This window comes from Eleutherodactylus coqui, chromosome 2 (assembly GCF_035609145.1).
Source record: "Eleutherodactylus coqui strain aEleCoq1 chromosome 2, aEleCoq1.hap1, whole genome shotgun sequence".
Classification (NCBI taxonomy): domain Eukaryota; kingdom Metazoa; phylum Chordata; class Amphibia; order Anura; family Eleutherodactylidae; genus Eleutherodactylus; species Eleutherodactylus coqui.
This window is the reverse complement of record NC_089838.1, coordinates 320,806,971-320,832,578: the sequence shown is the minus strand read 5'-3', so window position 1 is coordinate 320,832,578 and position 25,608 is coordinate 320,806,971. Positions and strand designations below refer to the sequence as shown.

General features: G+C 43.8%; 18 non-coding genes across 18 annotated transcripts; all 18 read right to left on the bottom strand.

Moving 5' to 3' along the window:
- Positions 1-506: 506 nt before the first annotated feature.
- On the bottom strand, positions 507-578 carry TRNAW-CCA (transfer RNA tryptophan (anticodon CCA)). The gene has a single exon. It is a non-coding gene; the product is annotated as a tRNA-Trp (tRNA).
- A 2,581-nt stretch (positions 579-3,159) lies between these two features.
- TRNAW-CCA (transfer RNA tryptophan (anticodon CCA)) lies at positions 3,160-3,231 on the bottom strand. The gene has a single exon. It is a non-coding gene; the product is annotated as a tRNA-Trp (tRNA).
- Positions 3,232-3,823: 592 nt separating this feature from the next.
- Positions 3,824-3,895, bottom strand: TRNAW-CCA (transfer RNA tryptophan (anticodon CCA)). The gene has a single exon. It is a non-coding gene; the product is annotated as a tRNA-Trp (tRNA).
- Positions 3,896-6,479: 2,584 nt separating this feature from the next.
- On the bottom strand, positions 6,480-6,551 carry TRNAR-CCG (transfer RNA arginine (anticodon CCG)). The gene has a single exon. It is a non-coding gene; the product is annotated as a tRNA-Arg (tRNA).
- A 2,583-nt stretch (positions 6,552-9,134) lies between these two features.
- TRNAW-CCA (transfer RNA tryptophan (anticodon CCA)) lies at positions 9,135-9,206 on the bottom strand. Its single transcript has one exon. It is a non-coding gene; the product is annotated as a tRNA-Trp (tRNA).
- Positions 9,207-9,797: 591 nt separating this feature from the next.
- TRNAW-CCA (transfer RNA tryptophan (anticodon CCA)) lies at positions 9,798-9,869 on the bottom strand. Its single transcript has one exon. It is a non-coding gene; the product is annotated as a tRNA-Trp (tRNA).
- Positions 9,870-13,627: 3,758 nt separating this feature from the next.
- TRNAW-CCA (transfer RNA tryptophan (anticodon CCA)) lies at positions 13,628-13,699 on the bottom strand. Its single transcript has one exon. It is a non-coding gene; the product is annotated as a tRNA-Trp (tRNA).
- Positions 13,700-14,290: 591 nt separating this feature from the next.
- On the bottom strand, positions 14,291-14,362 carry TRNAW-CCA (transfer RNA tryptophan (anticodon CCA)). The gene has a single exon. It is a non-coding gene; the product is annotated as a tRNA-Trp (tRNA).
- A 592-nt stretch (positions 14,363-14,954) lies between these two features.
- On the bottom strand, positions 14,955-15,026 carry TRNAW-CCA (transfer RNA tryptophan (anticodon CCA)). The gene has a single exon. It is a non-coding gene; the product is annotated as a tRNA-Trp (tRNA).
- A 1,255-nt stretch (positions 15,027-16,281) lies between these two features.
- TRNAW-CCA (transfer RNA tryptophan (anticodon CCA)) lies at positions 16,282-16,353 on the bottom strand. The gene has a single exon. It is a non-coding gene; the product is annotated as a tRNA-Trp (tRNA).
- A 3,099-nt stretch (positions 16,354-19,452) lies between these two features.
- On the bottom strand, positions 19,453-19,524 carry TRNAW-CCA (transfer RNA tryptophan (anticodon CCA)). The gene has a single exon. It is a non-coding gene; the product is annotated as a tRNA-Trp (tRNA).
- Positions 19,525-20,116: 592 nt separating this feature from the next.
- On the bottom strand, positions 20,117-20,188 carry TRNAW-CCA (transfer RNA tryptophan (anticodon CCA)). The gene has a single exon. It is a non-coding gene; the product is annotated as a tRNA-Trp (tRNA).
- Positions 20,189-20,780: 592 nt separating this feature from the next.
- TRNAW-CCA (transfer RNA tryptophan (anticodon CCA)) lies at positions 20,781-20,852 on the bottom strand. Its single transcript has one exon. It is a non-coding gene; the product is annotated as a tRNA-Trp (tRNA).
- A 591-nt stretch (positions 20,853-21,443) lies between these two features.
- Positions 21,444-21,515, bottom strand: TRNAW-CCA (transfer RNA tryptophan (anticodon CCA)). The gene has a single exon. It is a non-coding gene; the product is annotated as a tRNA-Trp (tRNA).
- A 592-nt stretch (positions 21,516-22,107) lies between these two features.
- TRNAW-CCA (transfer RNA tryptophan (anticodon CCA)) lies at positions 22,108-22,179 on the bottom strand. Its single transcript has one exon. It is a non-coding gene; the product is annotated as a tRNA-Trp (tRNA).
- A 1,918-nt stretch (positions 22,180-24,097) lies between these two features.
- On the bottom strand, positions 24,098-24,169 carry TRNAW-CCA (transfer RNA tryptophan (anticodon CCA)). Its single transcript has one exon. It is a non-coding gene; the product is annotated as a tRNA-Trp (tRNA).
- A 592-nt stretch (positions 24,170-24,761) lies between these two features.
- TRNAW-CCA (transfer RNA tryptophan (anticodon CCA)) lies at positions 24,762-24,833 on the bottom strand. Its single transcript has one exon. It is a non-coding gene; the product is annotated as a tRNA-Trp (tRNA).
- Positions 24,834-25,425: 592 nt separating this feature from the next.
- On the bottom strand, positions 25,426-25,497 carry TRNAW-CCA (transfer RNA tryptophan (anticodon CCA)). The gene has a single exon. It is a non-coding gene; the product is annotated as a tRNA-Trp (tRNA).
- Positions 25,498-25,608: the final 111 nt, after the last annotated feature.

The following is a 25,608-nucleotide window of genomic DNA, read 5'->3' as shown; positions in this document are numbered from 1 at the left end:
ATGTGATTTCTAGGCACAATCTTCTGAAGTGGAGTGAAACACACAACCGTTGCGCAACAAGCTCTTGCTGCTGCATGTCAAACTAGATGCAGGAGGCAAAAACTGGCATTGTGTGTCATGTCTGCTTGCTCACTTTTGTTAAACCGTGGTTCTAATAACACAGAGGTTTCAGCTTTTGATCCCCATATGGGCTAGGTTCTCCAGCATCTGAAGTGCCGTCAAGCTATCTTTTGACAAAGTCTTCGGCCTCTTTTGGGTGCCAAAAGTGGAGCCGTGATGCATGTGTATTTGAATCAAGGTTGCGTAGAGCGCAGTCATGTCACATGGCCAGTTCACTCCATTTTTTTAGAGTCTGGTGCAAATGTCATTTTAACATGCAACTTTCTGGTCTTCCATTGAGAGACGCTTATTTATGCCACAAGGTGAAAGAAGTGTGTTTTTTTGCCGTAACCCAATTCCACAGTGTTTTTGAACAATTTTTTGTAGTTGATGAGTAAAATGTCAGATGACCCTGACGTGATTTGAACACGCAACCTTCTGATCTGGAGTCAGACGCGCTACCGTTGCGCCACAAGGTCAATGAAACTTGAGTGCTCTGACCCTGTTCAGCACTCTTTTCGATCATGTATCTGTACTGGATCATGAAAAGTCTGATTTGATTTGGATGTGATTTCTAGGCACAATCTTCTGATGTGGAGTGAAACGCACAACCGTTGCGCAACAAGCTCTTGCTGCTGCATGTCAAACTAGATGCAGGAGGCAAAAACTGGCATTGTGTCATGTCTGCTTGCTGATTTTTGTTAAACCGTGGTTCTAATAACACGGAGGTTTCAGCTTTTGATCCCCATATGGGCTAGGTTCTCCAGCATCTGAAGTGCCGTCAAGCTATCTTTTGACAAAGTCTTCGGCCTCTTTTGGGTGCCAAAAGTGGAGCCGTGATGCATGTGTATTTGAATCAAGGTTGCGTAGAGCGCAGTCATGTCACATGGCCAGTTCACTCCATTTTTTTAGAGTGTGGTGCAAATGTCATTTTAACATGCAACTTTCTGGTCTTCCATGGAGAGACGCTTATTTATGCCACAAGGTCAAAGAAGTTTGTTTTTTGCCGTAACCCAATTCCACAGTGTTTTTGAGCAATTTTTTGTAGTTGATGAGTAAAATGTCAGATGACCCTGACGTGATTTGAACACGCAACCTTCTGATCTGGAGTTAGACGCGCTACCGTTGCGCCACAAGGTCAATGGAACTTGAGTGCTCTGACCCTGTTCAGCACTCTTTTCGATCATGTATCTGTACTGGTTCATGAAAAGTCTGATTTGATTTGGATGTGATTTCTAGGCACAATCTTCTGTTGTGGAGTGAAACGCACAACCGTTGCGCAACAAGCTCTTGCTGCTGCATGTCAAACTAGATGCAGGAGGCAAAAACTGGCATTGTGTGTCATGTCTGCTTGCTCACTTTTGTTAAACCGTGGTTCTAATAACACAGAGGTTTCAGCTTTTGATCCCCATATGGGCTATGTTCTCTAGCATCTGAAGTGCCGTCAAGCTATCTTTTGGCAAAGTCTTCGGCCTCTTTTGGGTGCCAAAAGTGGAGCCGTGATGCATGTGTATTTGAATCAAGGTTGCGTAGAGCGCAGTCATGTCACATGGCCCGTTCACTCCATTTTTTTAGAGTGTGGTGCAAATGTCATTTTCACATGCAACTTTCTGGTCTTCCATTGAGAGACGCTTATTTATGCCACAAGGTCAAAGAAGTTTGTTTTTTTGCCGTAACCCAATTCCACAGTGTTTTTGAACAATTTTTTGTAGTTGATGAGTAAAATGTCAGATGACCCTGACGTGATTTGAACACGCAACCTTCTGATCTGGAGTCAGATGCGCTACTGTTGCGCCACAAGGTCAATGAAACTTGAGTGCTCTGACCCTGTTCAGCACTCTTTTCGACCATGTATCTGTACTGGATCATGAAAAGTCTGATTTGATTTGGATGTGATTTCTAGGCACAATCTTCTGATGTGGAGTGAAACGCACAACCGTTGCGCAACAAGCTCTTGCTGCTGCATGTCAAACTAGATGCAGGAGGCAAAAACTGGCATTGTGTGTCATGTCTGCTTGCTCATTTTTGTTAAACCGTGGTTCTAATAACACGGAGGTTTCAGCTTTTGATCCCCATATGGGCTAGGTTCTCCAGCATCTGAAGTGCCGTCAAGCTATCTTTTGACAAAGTCTTCGGCCTCTTTTAGGTGTCAAAAGTGGAGCCGTGATGCATGTGTATTTGAATCAAGGTTGCGTAGAGCGCAGTCATGTCACATGGCCAGTTCACTCCATTTTTTTAGAGTCTGGTGCAAATGTCATTTTAACATGCAACTTTCTGGTCTTCCATTGAGAGACGCTTATTTATGCCACAAGGTCAAAGAAGTTTGCTTTTTTGCCGTAACCCAATTCCACAGTGTTTTTGAACAATTTTTTGTAGTTGATGAGTAAAATGTCAGATGACCCTGACGTGATTTGAACACGCAACCTTCTGATCTGGAGTCAGACGTGCTACCGTTGCGCCACAAGGTCAAGGAAACTTGAGTGCTCTGACCCTGTTCAGCACTCTTTTCGATCATGTATCTGTACTGGATCATGAAAAGTCTGATTTGATTTGGATGTGATTTCTAGGCACAATCTTCTGATGTGGAGTGAAACGCACAACCGTTGCGCAACAAGCTCTTGCTGCTGCATGTCAAACTAGATGCAGGAGGCAAAAACTGGCATTGTGTGTCATGTCTGCTTGCTCACTTTTGTTAAACCGTGGTTCTAATAACACGGAGGTTTCAGCTTTTGATCCCCATATGGGCTAGGTTCTCCAGCATCTGAAGTGCCGTCAAGCTATCTTTTGACAATGTCTTCGGCCTCTTTTAGGTGCCAAAAGTGGAGCCGTGATGCATGTGTATTTGAATCAAGGTTGCGTAGAGCGCAGTCATGTCACATGGCCCGTTCACTCCATTTTTTTAGAGTGTGGTGCAAATGTCATTTTCACATGCAACTTTCTGGTCTTCCATTGAGAGACGCTTATTTATGCCACAAGGTCAAAGAAGTTTGTTTTTTTGCCGTAACCCAATTCCACAGTGTTTTTGAACAATTTTTTGTAGTTGATGAGTAAAATGTCAGATGACCCTGACGTGATTTGAACACGCAACCTTCTGATCTGGAGTCAGACGCGCTACCGTTGCGCCACAAGGTCAATGAAACTTGAGTGCTCTGACCCTGTTCAGCACTCTTTTCGATCATGTATCTGTACTGGATCATGAAAAGTCTGATTTGATTTGGATGTGATTTCTAGGCACAATCTTCTGATGTGGAGTGAAACGCCCAACCGTTGCACAACAAGCTCTTGCTGCTGCATGTCAAACTAGATGCAGGAGGCAAAAACTGGCATTGTGTGTCATGTCTGCTTGCTCACTTTTGTTAAACCGTGGTTCTAATAACACAGAGGTTTCAGCTTTTGATCCCCATATGGGCTAGGTTCTCCAGCATCTGAAGTGCCGTCAAGCTATCTTTTGACAAAGTCTTCAGCCTCTTTTGGGTGCCAAAAGTGGAGCCGTGATGCATGTGTATTTGAATCAAGGTTGCGTAGAGCGCAGTCATTTCACATGGCCAGTTCACTCCTTTTTTTTAGAGTGTGGTGCAAATGTCATTTTCACATGCGAATTTCTGGTCTTCCATTGAGAGACGCTTATTTATGCCACAAGGTCAAAGAAGTTTGTTTTTTTTCCGTAACCCAATTCCACAGTGTTTTTGAACAATTTTTTGTAGTTGATGAGTAAAATGTCAGATGACCCTGACGTGATTTGAACACGCAACCTTCTGATCTGGAGTCAGACGCGCTACCGTTGCGCCACAAGGTCAATGAAACTTGAGTGCTCTGACCCTGGTCAGCACTCTTTTTGATCATGTATCTGTACTGCATCATGAAAAGTCTGATTTGATTTGGATGTGATTTCTAGGCACAATCTTCTGATGTGGAGTGAAACGCACAACCGTTGCGCAACAAGCTCTTGCTGCTGCATGTCAAACTAGATGCAGGAGGCAAAAACTGGCATTGTGTGTCATGTCTGCTTGCTCACTTTTGTTAAAGCGTGGTTCTAATAACACGGAGGTTTCAGCTTTTGATCCCCATATGGGCTAGGTTCTCCAGCATCTGAAGTGCCGTCAAGCTATCTTTTGACAAAGTCTTCGGCCTCTTTTGGGTGCCAAAAGTGGAGCCGTGATGCATGTGTATTTGAATCAAGGTTGCGTAGAGCGCAGTCAGGTCACATGGCCAGTTCACTCCATTTTTTTAGAGTGTGGTGCAAATGTCATTTTCACATGCAACTTTCTGGTCTTCCATTGAGAGACGCTTATTTATGCCACAAGGTCAAAGAAGTTTGTTTTTTTTGCCGTAACCCAATTCCACAGTGTTTTTGAACAATTTTTTGTAGTTGATGAGTAAAATGTCAAATGACCCTGACGTGATTTGAACACGCAACCTTCTGATCTGGAGTTAGACGCGCTACCGTTGCGCCACAAGGTCAATGAAACTTGAGTGCTCTGACCCTGTTCAGCACTCTTTTCGATCATGTATCTGTACTGGTTCATGAAAAGTCTGATTTGATTTGGATGTGATTTCTAGGCACAATCTTCTGATGTGGAGTGAAACGCACAACCGTTGCGCAACAAGCTCTTGCTGCTGCATGTCAAACTAGATGCAGGAGGCAAAAACTGGCATTGTGTGTCATGTCTGCTTGCTCACTTTTGTTAAACCGTGGTTCTAATAACACGGAGGTTTCAGCTTTTGATCCCCATATGGGCTAGGTTCTCCAGCATCTGAAGTGCCGTCAAGCTATCTTTTGGCAAAGTCTTCGGCCTCTTTTGGGTGCCAAAAGTGGAGCCGTGATGCATGTGTATTTGAATCAAGGTTGCGTAGAGCGCAGTCATGTCACATGGCCCGTTCACTCCATTTTTTTAGAGTGTGGTGCAAATGTCATTTTAACATGCAACTTTCTGGTCTTCCATGGAGAGACGCTTATTTATGCCACAAGGTCAAAGAAGTTTGTTTTTTGCCGTAACCCAATTCCACAGTGTTTTTGAACAATTTTTTGTAGTTGATGAGTAAAATGTCAAATGACCCTGACGTGATTTGAACACGCAACCTTCTGATCTGGAGTTAGACGCGCTACCGTTGCGCCACAAGGTCAATGAAACTTGAGTGCTCTGACCCTGTTCAGCACTCTTTTCGATCATGTATCTGTACTGGTTCATGAAAAGTCTGATTTGATTTGGATGTGATTTCTAGGCACAATCTTCTGATGTGGAGTGAAACGCACAACCGTTGCGCAACAAGCTCTTGCTGCTGCATGTCAAACTAGATGCAGGAGGCAAAAACTGGCATTGTGTGTCATGTCTGCTTGCTCACTTTTGTTAAACCGTGGTTCTAATAACACGGAGGTTTCAGCTTTTGATCCCCATATGGGCTAGGTTCTCCAGCATCTGAAGTGCCGTCAAGCTATCTTTTGGCAAAGTCTTCGGCCTCTTTTGGGTGCCAAAAGTGGAGCCGTGATGCATGTGTATTTGAATCAAGGTTGCGTAGAGCGCAGTCATGTCACATGGCCCGTTCACTTCATTTTTTTAGAGTGTGGTGCAAATGTCATTTTCACATGCAACTTTCTGGTCTTCCATTGAGAGACGCTTATTTATGCCACAAGGTCAAAGAAGTTTGCTTTTTTGCCGTAACCCAATTCCACAGTGTTTTTGAACAATTTTTTGTAGTTGATGAGTAAAATGTCAGATGACCCTGACGTGATTTGAACACGCAACCTTCTGATCTGGAGTCAGATGCGCTACCGTTGCGCCACAAGGTCAATGAAACTTGAGTGCTCTGACCCTGTTCAGCACTGTTTTCGATCATGTATCTGTAGTGGATCATGAAAAGTCTGATTTGATTTGGATGTGATTTCTAGGCACAATCTTCTGATGTGGAGTGAAACGCACAACCGTTGCGCAACAAGCTCTTGCTGCTGCATGTCAAACTAGATGCAGGAGGCAAAAACTGGCATTGTGTGTCATGTCTGCTTGCTCACTTTTGTTAAACCGTGGTTCTAATAACACGGAGGTTTCAGCTTTTGATCCCCATATGGGCTAGGTTCTCCAGCATCTGAAGTGCCGTCAAGCTATCTTTTGACAATGTCTTCGGCCTCTTTTAGGTGCCAAAAGTGGAGCCGTGATGCATGTGTATTTGAATCAAGGTTGCGTAGAGCGCAGTCATGTCACATGGCCCGTTCACTCCATTTTTTTAGAGTGTGGTGCAAATGTCATTTTCACATGCAACTTTCTGGTCTTCCATTGAGAGACGCTTATTTATGCCACAAGGTCAAAGAAGTGTGTTTTTTTGCCGTAACCCAATTCCACAGTGTTTTTGAACAATTTTTTGTAGTTGATGAGTAAAATGTCAGATGACCCTGACGTGATTTGAACACGCAACCTTCTGATCCGGAGTCAGATGCGCTACCGTTGCGCCACAAGGTCAATGAAACTTGAGTGCTCTGACCCTGTTCAGCACTCTTTTCGATCATGTATCTGTAGTGGATCATGAAAAGTCTGATTTGATTTGGATGTGATTTCTAGGCACAATCTTCTGATGTGGAGTGAAACGCACAACCGTTGCGCAACAAGCTCTTGCTGCTTCATGTCAAACTAGATGCAGGAGGCAAAAACTGGCATTGTGTGTCATGTCTGCTTGCTCACTTTTGTTAAAGCGTGGTTCTAATAACACGGAGGTTTCAGCTTTTGATCCCCATATGGGCTAGGTTCTCCAGCATCTGAAGTGCCGTCAAGCTATCTTTTGACAAAGTCTTCGGCCTCTTTTAGGTGCCAAAAGTGGAGCCGTGATGCATGTGTATTTGAATCAAGGTTGCGTAGAGCGCAGTCAGGTCACATGGCCAGTTCACTCCATTTTTTTAGAGTCTGGTGCAAATGTCATTTTCACATGCAACTTTCTGGTCTTCCATTGAGAGACGCTTATTTATACCACAAGGTCAAAGAAGTTTGTTTTTTTGCCGTAACCCAATTCCACAGTGTTTTTGAACAATTTTTTGTAGTTGATGAGTAAAATGTCAGATGACCCTGACGTGATTTGAACACGCAACCTTCTGATCTGGAGTTAGACGCGCTACCGTTGCGCCACAAGGTCAATGAAACTTGAGTGCTCTGACCCTGTTCAGCACTCTTTTCGATCATGTATCTGTACTGGTTCATGAAAAGTCTGATTTGATTTGGATGTGATTTCTAGGCACAATCTTCTGATGTGGAGTGAAACGCACAACCGTTGCGCAACAAGCTCTTGCTGCTGCATGTCAAACTAGATGCAGGAGGCAAAAACTGGCATTGTGTGTCATGTCTGCTTGCTCACTTTTGTTAAACCGTGGTTCTAATAACACGGAGGTTTCAGCTTTTGATCCCCATATGGGCTAGGTTCTCCAGCATCTGAAGTGCCGTCAAGCTATCTTTTGGCAAAGTCTTCGGCCTCTTTTGGGTGCCAAAAGTGGAGCCGTGATGCATGTGTATTTGAATCAAGGTTGCGTAGAGCGCAGTCATGTCACATGGCCCGTTCACTCCATTTTTTTAGAGTGTGGTGCAAATGTCATTTTAACATGCAACTTTCTGGTCTTCCATGGAGAGACGCTTATTTATGCCACAAGGTCAAAGAAGTTTGTTTTTTGCCGTAACCCAATTCCACAGTGTTTTTGAACAATTTTTTGTAGTTGATGAGTAAAATGTCAAATGACCCTGACGTGATTTGAACACGCAACCTTCTGATCTGGAGTTAGACGCGCTACCGTTGCGCCACAAGGTCAATGAAACTTGAGTGCTCTGACCCTGTTCAGCACTCTTTTCGATCATGTATCTGTACTGGTTCATGAAAAGTCTGATTTGATTTGGATGTGATTTCTAGGCACAATCTTCTGATGTGGAGTGAAACGCACAACCGTTGCGCAACAAGCTCTTGCTGCTGCATGTCAAACTAGATGCAGGAGGCAAAAACTGGCATTGTGTGTCATGTCTGCTTGCTCACTTTTGTTAAACCGTGGTTCTAATAACACGGAGGTTTCAGCTTTTGATCCCCATATGGGCTAGGTTCTCCAGCATCTGAAGTGCCGTCAAGCTATCTTTTGGCAAAGTCTTCGGCCTCTTTTGGGTGCCAAAAGTGGAGCCGTGATGCATGTGTATTTGAATCAAGGTTGCGTAGAGCGCAGTCATGTCACATGGCCCGTTCACTTCATTTTTTTAGAGTGTGGTGCAAATGTCATTTTCACATGCAACTTTCTGGTCTTCCATTGAGAGACGCTTATTTATGCCACAAGGTCAAAGAAGTTTGCTTTTTTGCCGTAACCCAATTCCACAGTGTTTTTGAACAATTTTTTGTAGTTGATGAGTAAAATGTCAGATGACCCTGACGTGATTTGAACACGCAACCTTCTGATCTGGAGTCAGATGCGCTACCGTTGCGCCACAAGGTCAATGAAACTTGAGTGCTCTGACCCTGTTCAGCACTGTTTTCGATCATGTATCTGTAGTGGATCATGAAAAGTCTGATTTGATTTGGATGTGATTTCTAGGCACAATCTTCTGATGTGGAGTGAAACGCACAACCGTTGCGCAACAAGCTCTTGCTGCTGCATGTCAAACTAGATGCAGGAGGCAAAAACTGGCATTGTGTGTCATGTCTGCTTGCTCACTTTTGTTAAACCGTGGTTCTAATAACACGGAGGTTTCAGCTTTTGATCCCCATATGGGCTAGGTTCTCCAGCATCTGAAGTGCCGTCAAGCTATCTTTTGACAATGTCTTCGGCCTCTTTTAGGTGCCAAAAGTGGAGCCGTGATGCATGTGTATTTGAATCAAGGTTGCGTAGAGCGCAGTCATGTCACATGGCCCGTTCACTCCATTTTTTTAGAGTGTGGTGCAAATGTCATTTTCACATGCAACTTTCTGGTCTTCCATTGAGAGACGCTTATTTATGCCACAAGGTCAAAGAAGTTTGTTTTTTTGCCGTAACCCAATTCCACAGTGTTTTTGAACAATTTTTTGTAGTTGATGAGTAAAGTGTCAGATGACCCTGACGTGATTTGAACACGCAACCTTCTGATCTGGAGTCAGACGCGCTACCGTTGCGCCACAAGGTCAATGAAACTTGAGTGCTCTGACCCTGTTCAGCACTCTTTTCGATCATGTATCTGTACTGGATCATGAAAAGTCTGATTTGATTTGGATGTGATTTCTAGGCACAATCTTCTGATGTGGAGTGAAACGCCCAACCGTTGCACAACAAGCTCTTGCTGCTGCATGTCAAACTAGATGCAGGAGGCAAAAACTGGCATTGTGTGTCATGTCTGCTTGCTCACTTTTGTTAAACCGTGGTTCTAATAACACAGAGGTTTCAGCTTTTGATCCCCATATGGGCTAGGTTCTCCAGCATCTGAAGTGCCGTCAAGCTATCTTTTGACAAAGTCTTCGGCCTCTTTTGGGTGCCAAATGTGGAGCCGTGATGCATGTGTATTTGAATCAAGATTGCGTAGAGCGCAGTCATGTCACATGGCCAGTTCACTCCATTTTTTTAGAGTGTGGTGCAAATGTCATTTTAACATGCAACTTTCTGTTCTTCCATGGAGAGACGCTTATTTATGCCACAAGGTCAAAGAAGTTTGTTTTTTGCCGTAACCCAATTCCACAGTGTTTTTGAACAATTTTTTGTAGTTGATGAGTAAAATGTCAGATGACCCTGACGTGATTTGAACACGCAACCTTCTGATCTGGAGTCAGACGCGCTACCGTTGCGCCACAAGGTCAATGAAACTTGAGTGCTCTGACCCTGTTCAGCACTCTTTTCGATCATGTATCTGTACTGGTTCATGAAAAGTCTGATTTGATTTGGATGTGATTTCTAGGCACAATCTTCTGTTGTGGAGTGAAACGCACAACCGTTGCGCAACAAGCTCTTGCTGCTGCATGTCAAACTAGATGCAGGAGGCAAAAACTGGCATTGTGTGTCATGTCTGCTTGCTCACTTTTGTTAAACCGTGGTTCTAATAACACGGAGGTTTCAGCTTTTGATCCCCATATGGGCTATGTTCTCCAGCATCTGAAGTGCCGTCAAGCTATCTTTTGGCAAAGTCTTCGGCCTCTTTTGGGTGCCAAAAATGGAGCCGTAATGCATGTGTATTTGAATCAAGGTTGCGTAGAGCGCAGTCATGTCACATGGCCCGTTCACTCCATTTTTTTAGAGTGTGGTGCAAATGTCATTTTCACATGCAACTTTCTGGTCTTCCATTGAGAGACGCTTATTTATGCCACAAGGTCAAAGAAGTTTGTTTTTTTTCCATAACCCAATTCCACAGTGTTTTTGAACAATTTTTTGTAGTTGATGAGTAAAATGTCAGATGACCCTGACGTGATTTGAACACGCAACCTTCTGATCTGGAGTCAGATGCGCTACTGTTGCGCCACAAGGTCAATGAAACTTGAGTGCTCTGACCCTGTTCAGCACTCTTTTCGACCATGTATCTGTACTGGATCATGAAAAGTCTGATTTGATTTGGATGTGATTTCTAGGCACAATCTTCTGAAGTGGAGTGAAACACACAACCGTTGCGCAACAAGCTCTTGCTGCTGCATGTCAAACTAGATGCAGGAGGCAAAAACTGGCATTGTGTGTCATGTCTGCTTGCTCACTTTTGTTAAACCGTGGTTCTAATAACACGGAGGTTTCAGCTTTTGATCCCCATATGGGCTAGGTTCTCCAGCATCTGAAGTGCCGTCAAGCTATCTTTTGACAAAGTCTTCGGCCTCTTTTGGGTGCCAAAAGTGGAGCCGTGATGCATGTGTATTTGAATCAAGGTTGCGTAGAGCGCAGTCATGTCACATGGCCAGTTCACTCCATTTTTTTAGAGTGTGGTGCAAATGTCATTTTAACATGCAACTTTCTGGTCTTCCATGGAGAGACGCTTATTTATGCCACAAGGTCAAAGATGTTTGTTTTTTGCCGTAACCCAATTCCACAGTGTTTTTGAACAATTTTTTGTAGTTGATGAGTAAAATGTCAGATGACCCTGACGTGATTTGAACACGCAACCTTCTGATCTGGAGTTAGACGCGCTACCGTTGCGCCACAAGGTCAATGAAACTTGAGTGCTCTGACCCTGTTCAGCACTCTTTTCGATCATGTATCTGTAGTGGATCATGAAAAGTCTGATTTGATTTGGATGTGATTTCTAGGCACAATCTTCTGATGTGGAGTGAAACGCACAACCGTTGCGCAACAAGCTCTTGCTGCTGCATGTCAAACTAGATGCAGGAGGCAAAAACTGGCATTGTGTGTCATGTCTGCTTGCTCACTTTTGTTAAACCGTGGTTCTAATAACACGGAGGTTTCAGCTTTTGATCCCCATATGGGCTAGGTTCTCCAGCATCTGAAGTGCCGTCAAGCTATCTTTTGACAAAGTCTTCGGCCTCTTTTAGGTGCCAAAAGTGGAGCCGTGATGCATGTGTATTTGAATCAAGGTTGCGTAGAGCGCAGTCATGTCACATGGCCCGTTCACTCCATTTTTTTAGAGTGTGGTGCAAATGTCATTTTCACATGCAACTTTCTGGTCTTCCATTGAGAGACGCTTATTTATGCCACAAGGTCAAAGAAGTTTGTTTTTTTGCCGTAACCCAATTCCACAGTGTTTTTGAACAATTTTTTGTAGTTGATGAGTAAAAAGTCAGATGACCCTGACGTGATTTGAACACGCAACCTTCTGATCTGGAGTCAGACGCGCTACCGTTGCGCCACAATGTCAATGAAACTTGAGTGCTCTGACCCTGTTCAGCACTCTTTTCGATCATGTATATGTACTGGATAATGAAAAGTCTGATTTGATTTGGATGTGATTTCTAGGCACAATCTTCTGATGTGGAGTGAAACGCACAACCGTTGCGCAACAAGCTCTTGCTGCTGCATGTCAAACTAGATGCAGGAGGCAAAAACTGGCATTGTGTGTCATGTCTGCTTGCTCACTTTTGTTAAACCGTGGTTCTAATAACACGGAGGTTTCAGCTTTTGATCCCCATATGGGCTAGGTTCTCCAGCATCTGAAGTGCCGTCAAGCTATCTTTTGACAAAGTCTTCGGGCTCTTGTGGGTTCCAAAAGTGGAGCCGTGATGCATGTGTATTTGAATCAAGGTTGCGTAGAGCGCAGTCATGTCACATGGCCAGTTCACTCCATTTTTTTAGAGTCTGGTGCAAATGTCATTTTAACATGCAACTTTCTGGTCTTCCATTGAGAGATGCTTATTTATGCCACAAGGTCAATGAAACTTGAGTGCTCTGACCCTGTTCAGCACTCTTTTCGATCATGTATCTGTACTGGTTCATGAAAAGTCTGATTTGATTTGGATGTGATTTCTAGGCACAATCTTCTGTTGTGGAGTGAAACGCACAACCGTTGCGCAACAAGCTCTTGCTGCTGCATGTCAAACTAGATGCAGGAGGCAAAAACTGGCATTGTGTGTCATGTCTGCTTGCTCACTTTTGTTAAACCGTGGTTCTAATAACACGGAGGTTTCAGCTTTTGATCCCCATATGGGCTATGTTCTCCAGCATCTGAAGTGCCGTCAAGCTATCTTTTGGCAAAGTCTTCGGCCTCTTTTGGGTGCCAAAAATGGAGCCGTGATGCATGTGTATTTGAATCAAGGTTGCGTAGAGCGCAGTCATGTCACATGGCCAGTTCACTCCATTTTTTTAGAGTGTGGTGCAAATGTTAGGTGAACATGCAGCTCTCTGCTCTTCTATTGAGAGATGCTTATTTATGCCGCAAGGTCAAACAAGTTTGTTTTTTTGCCATAACCCAATTCCACAGTGTTCTTGAACAATTTTTTGTAGTTGATGAGTAAAATGTCAGATGACCCTGACGTGATTTGAACACACAACCTTCGGATCTGGAGTCAGACGCGCTACCGTTGCGCCACAAGGTCAATGAAACTTGAGTGCTCTGACCCTGTTCAGCACTCTTTTCGATCATGTATCTGTACTGGTTCATGAAAAGTCTGATTTGATTTGGATGTGATTTCTAGGCACAATCTTCTGATGTGGAGTGAAACGCACAACCGTTGCGCAACAAGCTCTTGCTGCTGCATGTCAAACTAGATGCAGGAGGCAAAAACTGGCATTGTGTGTCATGTCTGCTTGCTCACGTTTGTTAAACCGTGGTTCTAATAACACGGAGGTTTCAGCTTTTGATCCCCATATGGGCTAGGTTCTCCAGCATCTGAAGTGCCGTCAAGCTATCTTTTGAGAAAGTCTTCGGCCTCTTTTGGGTGCCAAAAGTGGAGCCGTGATGCATGTGTATTTGAATCAAGGTTGCGTAGAGCGCAGTCATGTCACATGGCCAGTTCACTCCATTTTTTTAGAGTGTGGTGCAAATGTTAGGTGAACATGCAGCTCTCTGCTCTTCTATTGAGAGATGCTTATTTATGCCGCAAGGTCAAACAAGTTTGTTTTTTTGCCATAACCCAATTCCACAGTGTTTTTGAACAATTTTTTGTAGTTGATGAGTAAAATGTCAGATGACCCTGACGTGATTTGAACACGCAACCTTCTGATCTGGAGTCAGACGCGCTACCGTTGCGCCACAAGGTCAATGAAACTTGAGTGCTCTGACCCTGTTCAGCACTCTTTTCGATCATGTATCTGTACTGGATCATGAAAAGTCTGATTTGATTTGGATGTGATTTCTAGGCACAATCTTCTGATGTGGAGTGAAACGCACAACCGTTGCGCAACAAGCTCTTGCTGCTGCATGTCAAACTAGATGCAGGAGGCAAAAACTGGCATTGTGTGTCATGTCTGCTTGCTCACTTTTGTTAAACCGTGGTTCTAATAACACAGAGGTTTCAGCTTTTGATCCCCATATGGGCTAGGTTCTCCAGCATCTGAAGTGCCGTCAAGCTATCTTTTGACAAAGTCTTCGGCCTCTTTTGGGTGCCAAATGTGGAGCCGTGATGCATGTGTATTTGAATCAAGGTTGCGTAGAGCGCAGTCATGTCACATGGCCAGTTCACTCCATTTTTTTAGAGTGTGGTGCAAATGTCATTTTAACATGCAACTTTCTGTTCTTCCATGGAGAGACGCTTATTTATGCCACAAGGTCAAAGAAGTTTGTTTTTTGCCGTAACCCAATTCCACAGTGTTTTTGAACAATTTTTTGTAGTTGATGAGTAAAATGTCAGATGACCCTGACGTGATTTGAACACGCAACCTTCTGATCTGGAGTCAGACGCGCTACCGTTGCGCCACAAGGTCAATGAAACTTGAGTGCTCTGACCCTGTTCAGCACTCTTTTCGATCATGTATCTGTACTGGTTCATGAAAAGTCTGATTTGATTTGGATGTGATTTCTAGGCACAATCTTCTGTTGTGGAGTGAAACGCACAACCGTTGCGCAACAAGCTCTTGCTGCTGCATGTCAAACTAGATGCAGGAGGCAAAAACTGGCATTGTGTGTCATGTCTGCTTGCTCACTTTTGTTAAACCGTGGTTCTAATAACACGGAGGTTTCAGCTTTTGATCCCCATATGGGCTATGTTCTCCAGCATCTGAAGTGCCGTCAAGCTATCTTTTGGCAAAGTCTTCGGCCTCTTTTGGGTGCCAAAAATGGAGCCGTAATGCATGTGTATTTGAATCAAGGTTGCGTAGAGCGCAGTCATGTCACATGGCCCGTTCACTCCATTTTTTTAGAGTGTGGTGCAAATGTCATTTTCACATGCAACTTTCTGGTCTTCCATTGAGAGACGCTTATTTATGCCACAAGGTCAAAGAAGTTTGTTTTTTTGCCGTAACCCAATTCCACAGTGTTTTTGAACAATTTTTTGTAGTTGATGAGTAAAATGTCAGATGACCCTGACGTGATTTGAACACGCAACCTTCTGATCTGGAGTCAGACGCGCTACCGTTGCGCCACAAGGTCAATGAAACTTGAGTGCTCTGACCCTGTTCAGCACTCTTTTCGATCATGTATCTGTACTGGTTCATGAAAAGTCTGATTTGATTTGGATGTGATTTCTAGGCACAATCTTCTGTTGTGGAGTGAAACGCACAACCGTTGCGCAACAAGCTCTTGCTGCTGCATGTCAAACTAGATGCAGGAGGCAAAAACTGGCATTGTGTGTCATGTCTGCTTGCTCACTTTTGTTAAACCGTGGTTCTAATAACACGGAGGTTTCAGCTTTTGATCCCCATATGGGCTATGTTCTCCAGCATCTGAAGTGCCGTCAAGCTATCTTTTGGCAAAGTCTTCGGCCTCTTTTGGGTGCCAAAAATGGAGCCGTAATGCATGTGTATTTGAATCAAGGTTGCGTAGAGCGCAGTCATGTCACATGGCCCGTTCACTCCATTTTTTTAGAGTGTGGTGCAAATGTCATTTTCACATGCAACTTTCTGGTCTTCCATTGAGAGACGCTTATTTATGCCACAAGGTCAAAGAAGTTTGTTTTTTTTCCATAACCCAATTCCACAGTGTTTTTGAACAATTTTTTGTAGTTGATGAGTAAAATGTCAGATGACCCTGACGTGATTTGAACACGCAACCTTCTGATCTGGAGTCAGATGCGCTACTGTTGCGCCACAAGGTCAATGAAACTTGAGTGCTCTGACCCTGTTCAGCACTCTTTTCGACCATGTATCTGTACTGGATCATGAAAAGTCTGATTTGATTTGGATGTGATTTCTAGGCACAATCTTCTGAAGTGGATTGAAACACACAACCGTTGCGCAACAAGCTCTTGCTGCTGCATGTCAAACTAGATGCAGGAGGCAAAAACTGGCATTGTGTGTCATGTCTGCTTGCTCACTTTTGTTAAACCGTGGTTCTAATAACACGGAGGTTTCAGCTTTTGATCCCCATATGGGCTAGGTTCTCCAGCATCTGAAGTGCCGTCAAGCTATCTTTTGACAAAGTCTTCGGCCTCTTTTGGGTGCCAAAAGTGGAGCCGTGATGCATGTGTATTTGAATCAAGGTTGCGTAGAGCGCAGTCATGTCACATGGCCAGTTCACTCCATTTTTTTAGAGTGTGGTGCAAATGTCATTTTAACATGCAACTTTCTGGTCTTCCATGGAGAGACGCTTATTTATGCCACAAGGTCAAAGATGTTTGTTTTTTGCCGTAACCCAATTCCACAGTGTTTTTGAACAATTTTTTGTAGTTGATGAGTAAAATGTCAGATGACCCTGACGTGATTTGAACACGCAACCTTCTGATCTGGAGTCAGACGCGCTACCGTTGCGCCACAAGGTCAATGAAACTTGAGTGCTCTGACCCTGTTCAGCACTCTTTTCGATCATGTATCTGTAGTGGATCATGAAAAGTCTGATTTGATTTGGATGTGATTTCTAGGCACAATCTTCTGATGTGGAGTGAAACGCACAACCGTTGCGCAACAAGCTCTTGCTGCTGCATGTCAAACTAGATGCAGGAGGCAAAAACTGGCATTGTGTGTCATGTCTGCTTGCTCACTTTTGTTAAACCGTGGTTCTAATAACACGGAGGTTTCAGCTTTTGATCCCCATATGGGCTAGGTTCTCCAGCATCTGAAGTGCCGTCAAGCTATCTTTTGACAAAGTCTTCGGCCTCTTTTAGGTGCCAAAAGTGGAGCCGTGATGCATGTGTATTTGAATCAAGGTTGCGTAGAGCGCAGTCATGTCACATGGCCCGTTCACTCCATTTTTTTAGAGTGTGGTGCAAATGTCATTTTCACATGCAACTTTCTGGTCTTCCATTGAGAGACGCTTATTTATGCCACAAGGTCAAAGAAGTTTGTTTTTTTGCCGTAACCCAATTCCACAGTGTTTTTGAACAATTTTTTGTAGTTGATGAGTAAAAAGTCAGATGACCCTGACGTGATTTGAACACGCAACCTTCTGATCTGGAGTCAGACGCGCTACCGTTGCGCCACAATGTCAATGAAACTTGAGTGCTCTGACCCTGTTCAGCACTCTTTTCGATCATGTATATGTACTGGATAATGAAAAGTCTGATTTGATTTGGATGTGATTTCTAGGCACAATCTTCTGATGTGGAGTGAAACGCACAACCGTTGCGCAACAAGCTCTTGCTGCTGCATGTCAAACTAGATGCAGGAGGCAAAAACTGGCATTGTGTGTCATGTCTGCTTGCTCACTTTTGTTAAACCGTGGTTCTAATAACACGGAGGTTTCAGCTTTTGATCCCCATATGGGCTAGGTTCTCCAGCATCTGAAGTGCCGTCAAGCTATCTTTTGACAAAGTCTTCGGGCTCTTGTGGGTTCCAAAAGTGGAGCCGTGATGCATGTGTATTTGAATCAAGGTTGCGTAGAGCGCAGTCATGTCACATGGCCAGTTCACTCCATTTTTTTAGAGTCTGGTGCAAATGTCATTTTAACATGCAACTTTCTGGTCTTCCATTGAGAGATGCTTATTTATGCCACAAGGTCAATGAAACTTGAGTGCTCTGACCCTGTTCAGCACTCTTTTCGATCATGTATCTGTACTGGTTCATGAAAAGTCTGATTTGATTTGGATGTGATTTCTAGGCACAATCTTCTGTTGTGGAGTGAAACGCACAACCGTTGCGCAACAAGCTCTTGCTGCTGCATGTCAAACTAGATGCAGGAGGCAAAAACTGGCATTGTGTGTCATGTCTGCTTGCTCACTTTTGTTAAACCGTGGTTCTAATAACACGGAGGTTTCAGCTTTTGATCCCCATATGGGCTATGTTCTCCAGCATCTGAAGTGCCGTCAAGCTATCTTTTGGCAAAGTCTTCGGCCTCTTTTGGGTGCCAAAAATGGAGCCGTGATGCATGTGTATTTGAATCAAGGTTGCGTAGAGCGCAGTCATGTCACATGGCCAGTTCACTCCATTTTTTTAGAGTGTGGTGCAAATGTTAGGTGAACATGCAGCTCTCTGCTCTTCTATTGAGAGATGCTTATTTATGCCGCAAGGTCAAACAAGTTTGTTTTTTTGCCATAACCCAATTCCACAGTGTTTTTGAACAATTTTTTGTAGTTGATGAGTAAAATGTCAGATGACCCTGACGTGATTTGAACACACAACCTTCGGATCTGGAGTCAGACGCGCTACCGTTGCGCCACAAGGTCAATGAAACTTGAGTGCTCTGACCCTGTTCAGCACTCTTTTCGATCATGTATCTGTACTGGTTCATGAAAAGTCTGATTTGATTTGGATGTGATTTCTAGGCACAATCTTCTGATGTGGAGTGAAACGCACAACCGTTGCGCAACAAGCTCTTGCTGCTGCATGTCAAACTAGATGCAGGAGGCAAAAACTGGCATTGTGTGTCATGTCTGCTTGCTCACGTTTGTTAAACCGTAGTTCTAATAACACGGAGGTTTCAGCTTTTGATCCCCATATGGGCTAGGTTCTCCAGCATCTGAAGTGCCGTCAAGCTATCTTTTGAGAAAGTCTTCGGCCTCTTTTGGGTGCCAAAAGTGGAGCCGTGATGCATGTGTATTTGAATCAAGGTTGCGTAGAGCGCAGTCATGTCACATGGCCAGTTCACTCCATTTTTTTAGAGTGTGGTGCAAATGTTAGGTGAACATGCAGCTCTCTGCTCTTCTATTGAGAGATGCTTATTTATGCCGCAAGGTCAAACAAGTTTGTTTTTTTGCCATAACCCAATTCCACAGTGTTTTTGAACAATTTTTTGTAGTTGATGAGTAAAATGTCAGATGACCCTGACGTGATTTGAACACGCAGCAACCTTCTGATCTGGAGTCAGACGCGCTACCGTTGCACCACAAGGTCAATGAAACTTGAGTGCTCTGACCCTGTTCAGCACTCTTTTCGATCATGTATCTGTACTGGATCATGAAAAGTCTGATTTGATTTGGATGTGATTTCTAGGCACAATCTTCTGATGTGGAGTGAAACGCACAACCGTTGCGCAACAAGCTCTTGCTGCTGCATGTCAAACTAGATGCAGGAGGCAAAAACTGGCATTGTGTGTCATGTCTGCTTGCTCACGTTTGTTAAACCGTGGTTCTAATAACACGGAGGTTTCAGCTTTTGATCCCCATATGGGCTAGGTTCTCCAGCATCTGAAGTGCCGTCAAGCTATCTTTTGGCAAAGTCTTCGGCCTCTTTTGGGTGTCAAAAGTGGAGCCGTGATGCACGTGTATTTGAATCAAGGTTGCGTAGAGCGCAGTCAAGTCACATGGCCAGTTCACTCCATTTTTTTAGAGTGTGGTGCAAATGTTATGTGAACATGCAACTCTCTGCTCTTCTATTGAGAGACGCTTATTTATGCCGCAAGGTCAAAGAAGTTTGTTTTTTTGCCGTAACCCAATTCCACAGTGTTTTTGAACAATTTTTTTGTAGTTGATGAGTAAAATGTCAGATGACCCTGACGTGATTTGAACACGCAACCTTCTGATCTGGAGTCAGACGCGCTACCGTTGCGCCACAAGGTCAATGAAACTTGAGTGCTCTGACCCTGTTCAGCACTCTTTTCGATCATGTATCTGTAGTGGATCATGAAAAGTCTGATTTGATTTGGATGTGATTTCTAGGCACAATCTTCTGATGTGGAGTGAAACGCACAACCGTTGCGCAACAAGCTCTTGCTGCTGCATGTCAAACTAGATGCAGGAGGCAAAAACTGGCATTGTGTGTCATGTCTGCTTGCTCACTTTTGTTAAACCGTGGTTCTAATAACACGGAGGTTTCAGCTTTTGATCCCCATATGGGCTAGGTTCTCCAGCATCTGAAGTGCCGTCAAGCTATCTTTTGACAAAGTCTTCGGGCTCTTGTGGGTTCCAAAAGTGGAGCCGTGATGCATGTGTATTTGAATCAAGGTTGCGTAGAGCGCAGTCATGTCACATGGCCAGTTCACTCCATTTTTTTAGAGTCTGGTGCAAATGTCATTTTAACATGCAACTTTCTGGTCTTCCATTGAGCGATGCTTATTTATGCCACAAGGTCAAAGAAGTTTGTTTTTTTGCCGTAACCCAATTCCACAGTGTTTTTGAACAATTTTTTGTAGTTGATGAGTAAAATCTCAGATGACCCTGACGTGATTTGAACACGCAACCTTCTGATCTGGAGTCAGACGCGCTACCGTTGCGCCACAAGGTCAATGAAACTTGAGTGCTCTGACCCTGTTCAGCACTCTTTTCGATCATGTATCTGTACTGGTTCATGAAAAGTCTGATTTGATTTGGATGTGATTTCTAGGCACAATCTTCTGTTGTGGAGTGAAACGCACAACCGTTGCGCAACAAGCTCTTGCTGCTGCATGTCAAACTAGATGCAGGAGGCAAAAACTGGCATTGTGTGTCATGTCTGCTTGCTCACTTTTGTTAAACCGTGGTTCTAATAACACGGAGGTTTCAGCTTTTGATCCCCATATGGGCTATGTTCTCCAGCATCTGAAGTGCCGTCAAGCTATCTTTTGGCAAAGTCTTCGGCCTCTTTTGGGTGCCAAAAATGGAGCCGTGATGCATGTGTATTTGAATCAAGGTTGCGTAGAGCGCAGTCATGTCACATGGCCAGTTCACTCCATTTTTTTAGAGTGTGGTGCAAATGTTAGGTGAACATGCAGCTCTCTGCTCTTCTATTGAGAGATGCTTATTTATGCCGCAAGGTCAAACAAGTTTGTTTTTTTGCCATAACCCAATTCCACAGTGTTTTTGAACAATTTTTTGTAGTTGATGAGTAAAATGTCAGATGACCCTGACGTGATTTGAACACGCAACCTTCTGATCTGGAGTCAGACGCGCTACCGTTGCGCCACAAGGTCAATGAAACTTGAGTGCTCTGACCCTGTTCAGCACTCTTTTCGATCATGTATCTGTACTGGATCATGAAAAGTCTGATTTGATTTGGATGTGATTTCTAGGCACAATCTTCTGATGTGGAGTGAAACGCACAACCGTTGCGCAACAAGCTCTTGCTGCTGCATGTCAAACTAGATGCAGGAGGCAAAAACTGGCATTGTGTGTCATGTCTGCTTGCTCACTTTTGTTAAACCGTGGTTCTAATAACACAGAGGTTTCAGCTTTTGATCCCCATATGGGCTAGGTTCTCCAGCATCTGAAGTGCCGTCAAGCTATCTTTTGACAAAGTCTTCGGCCTCTTTTGGGTGCCAAATGTGGAGCCGTGATGCATGTGTATTTGAATCAAGGTTGCGTAGAGCGCAGTCATGTCACATGGCCAGTTCACTCCATTTTTTTAGAGTGTGGTGCAAATGTCATTTTAACATGCAACTTTCTGTTCTTCCATGGAGAGACGCTTATTTATGCCACAAGGTCAAAGAAGTTTGTTTTTTGCCGTAACCCAATTCCACAGTGTTTTTGAACAATTTTTTGTAGTTGATGAGTAAAATGTCAGATGACCCTGACGTGATTTGAACACGCAACCTTCTGATCTGGAGTCAGACGCGCTACCGTTGCGCCACAAGGTCAATGAAACTTGAGTGCTCTGACCCTGTTCAGCACTCTTTTCGATCATGTATCTGTACTGGTTCATGAAAAGTCTGATTTGATTTGGATGTGATTTCTAGGCACAATCTTCTGTTGTGGAGTGAAACGCACAACCGTTGCGCAACAAGCTCTTGCTGCTGCATGTCAAACTAGATGCAGGAGGCAAAAACTGGCATTGTGTGTCATGTCTGCTTGCTCACTTTTGTTAAACCGTGGTTCTAATAACACGGAGGTTTCAGCTTTTGATCCCCATATGGGCTATGTTCTCCAGCATCTGAAGTGCCGTCAAGCTATCTTTTGGCAAAGTCTTCGGCCTCTTTTGGGTGCCAAAAATGGAGCCGTAATGCATGTGTATTTGAATCAAGGTTGCGTAGAGCGCAGTCATGTCACATGGCCCGTTCACTCCATTTTTTTAGAGTGTGGTGCAAATGTCATTTTCACATGCAACTTTCTGGTCTTCCATTGAGAGACGCTTATTTATGCCACAAGGTCAAAGAAGTTTGTTTTTTTGCCGTAACCCAATTCCACAGTGTTTTTGAACAATTTTTTGTAGTTGATGAGTAAAATGTCAGATGACCCTGACGTGATTTGAACACGCAACCTTCTGATCTGGAGTCAGACGCGCTACCGTTGCGCCACAAGGTCAATGAAACTTGAGTGCTCTGACCCTGTTCAGCACTCTTTTCGATCATGTATCTGTACTGGTTCATGAAAAGTCTGATTTGATTTGGATGTGATTTCTAGGCACAATCTTCTGATGTGGAGTGAAACGCACAACCGTTGCGCAACAAGCTCTTGCTGCTGCATGTCAAACTAGATGCAGGAGGCAAAAACTGGCATTGTGTGTCATGTCTGCTTGCTCACTTTTGTTAAACCGTGGTTCTAATAACACAGAGGTTTCAGCTTTTGATCCCCATATGGGCTAGGTTCTCCAGCATCTGAAGTGCCGTCAAGCTATCTTTTGACAAAGTCTTCGGCCTCTTTTGGGTGCCAAATGTGGAGCCGTGATGCATGTGTATTTGAATCAAGGTTGCGTAGAGCGCAGTCAAGTCACATGGCCAGTTCACTCCATTTTTTTAGAGTGTGGTGCAAATGTCATTTTAACATGCAACTTTCTGTTCTTCCATGGAGAGACGCTTATTTATGCCACAAGGTCAAAGAAGTTTGTTTTTTGCCGTAACCCAATTCCACAGTGTTTTTGAACAATTTTTTGTAGTTGATGAGTAAAATGTCAGATGACCCTGACGTGAATTGAACACGCAACCTTCTGATCTGGAGTCAGACGCGCTACCGTTGCGCCACAAGGTCAATGAAACTTGAGTGCTCTGACCCTGTTCAGCACTCTTTTCGATCATGTATCTGTACTGGTTCATGAAAAGTCTGATTTGATTTGGATGTGATTTCTAGGCACAATCTTCTGTTGTGGAGTGAAACGCACAACCGTTGCGCAACAAGCTCTTGCTGCTGCATGTCAAACTAGATGCAGGAGGCAAAAACTGGCATTGTGTGTCATGTCTGCTTGCTCACTTTTGTTAAACCGTGGTTCTAATAACACGGAGGTTTCAGCTTTTGATCCCCATATGGGCTATATTCTCCAGCATCTGAAGTGCCGTCAAGCTATCTTTTGGCAAAGTCTTCGGCCTCTTTTGGGTGCCAAAAATGGAGCCGTAATGCATGTGTATTTGAATCAAGGTTGCGTAGAGCGCAGTCATGTCACATGGCCCGTTCACTCCATTTTTTTAGAGTGTGGTGCAAATGTCATTTTCACATGCAACTTTCTGGTCTTCCATTGAGAGACGCTTATTTATGCCACAAGGTCAAAGAAGTTTGTTTTTTTTCCATAACCCAATTCCACAGTGTTTTTGAACAATTTTTTGTAGTTGATGAGTAAAATGTCAGATGACCCTGATGTGATTTGAACACGCAACCTTCTGATCTGGAGTCAGATGCGCTACTGTTGCGCCACAAGGTCAATGAAACTTGAGTGCTCTGACCCTGTTCAGCACTCTTTTCGACCATGTATCTGTACTGGATCATGAAAAGTCTGATTTGATTTGGATGTGATTTCTAGGCACAATCTTCTGAAGTGGAGTGAAACACACAACCGTTGCGCAACAAGCTCTTGCTGCTGCATGTCAAACTAGATGCAGGAGGGAAAAACTGGCATTGTGTGTCATGTCTGCTTGCTCACTTTTGTTAAACCGTGGTTCTAATAACACGGAGGTTTCAGCTTTTGATCCCCATATGGGCTAGGTTCTCCAGCATCTGAAGTGCCGTCAAGCTATCTTTTGACAAAGTCTTCGGCCTCTTTTGGGTGCCAAAAGTGGAGCCGTGATGCATGTGTATTTGAATCAAGGTTGCGTAGAGCGCAGTCATGTCACATGGCCAGTTCACTCCATTTTTTTAGAGTGTGGTGCAAATGTCATTTTAACATGCAACTTTCTGGTCTTCCATGGAGAGACGCTTATTTATGCCACAAGGTCAAAGATGTTTGTTTTTTGCCGTAACCCAATTCCACAGTGTTTTTGAACAATTTTTTGTAGTTGATGAGTAAAATGTCAGATGACCCTGACGTGATTTGAACACGCAACCTTCTGATCTGGAGTCAGACGCGCTACCGTTGCGCCACAAGGTCAATGAAACTTGAGTGCTCTGACCCTGTTCAGCACTCTTTTCGATCATGTATCTGTAGTGGATCATGAAAAGTCTGATTTGATTTGGATGTGATTTCTAGGCACAATCTTCTGATGTGGAGTGAAACGCACAACCGTTGCGCAACAAGCTCTTGCTGCTGCATGTCAAACTAGATGCAGGAGGCAAAAACTGGCATTGTGTGTCATGTCTGCTTGCTCACTTTTGTTAAACCGTGGTTCTAATAACACGGAGGTTTCAGCTTTTGATCCCCATATGGGCTAGGTTCTCCAGCATCTGAAGTGCCGTCAAGCTATCTTTTGACAAAGTCTTCGGCCTCTTTTAGGTGCCAAAAGTGGAGCCGTGATGCATGTGTATTTGAATCAAGGTTGCGTAGAGCGCAGTCATGTCACATGGCCCGTTCACTCCATTTTTTTAGAGTGTGGTGCAAATGTCATTTTCACATGCAACTTTCTGGTCTTCCATTGAGAGACGCTTATTTATGCCACAAGGTCAAAGAAGTTTGTTTTTTTGCCGTAACCCAATTCCACAGTGTTTTTGAACAATTTTTTGTAGTTGATGAGTAAAATGTCAGATGACCCTGACGTGATTTGAACACGCAACCTTCTGATCTGGAGTCAGACGCGCTACCGTTGCGCCACAAGGTCAATGAAACTTGAGTGCTCTGACCCTGTTCAGCACTCTTTTCGATCATGTATATGTACTGGATAATGAAAAGTCTGATTTGATTTGGATGTGATTTCTAGGCACAATCTTCTGATGTGGAGTGAAACGCACAACCGTTGCGCAACAAGCTCTTGCTGCTGCATGTCAAACTAGATGCAGGAGGCAAAAACTGGCATTGTGTGTCATGTCTGCTTGCTCAGTTTTGTTAAACCGTGGTTCTAATAACACGGAGGTTTCAGCTTTTGATCCCCATATGGGCTAGGTTCTCCACCATCTGAAGTGCCGTCAAGCTATCTTTTGACAAAGTCTTTGGGCTCTTGTGGGTTCCAAAAGTGGAGCCGTGATGCATGTGTATTTGAATCAAGGTTGCGTAGAGCGCAGTCATGTCACATGGCCAGTTCACTCCATTTTTTTAGAGTCTGGTGCAAATGTCATTTTAACATGCAACTTTCTGGTCTTCCATTGAGAGATGCTTATTTATGCCACAAGGTCAAAGAAGTTTGTTTTTTTGCCGTAACCCAATTCCACAGTGTTTTTGAACAATTTTTTGTAGTTGATGAGTAAAATGTCAGATGACCCTGACGTGATTTGAACACGCAACCTTCTGATCTGGAGTCAGACGCGCTACCGTTGCGCCACAAGGTCAATGAAACTTGAGTGCTCTGACCCTGTTCAGCACTCTTTTCGATCATGTATCTGTACTGGATCATGAAAAGTCTGATTTGATTTGGATGTGATTTCTAGGCACAATCTTCT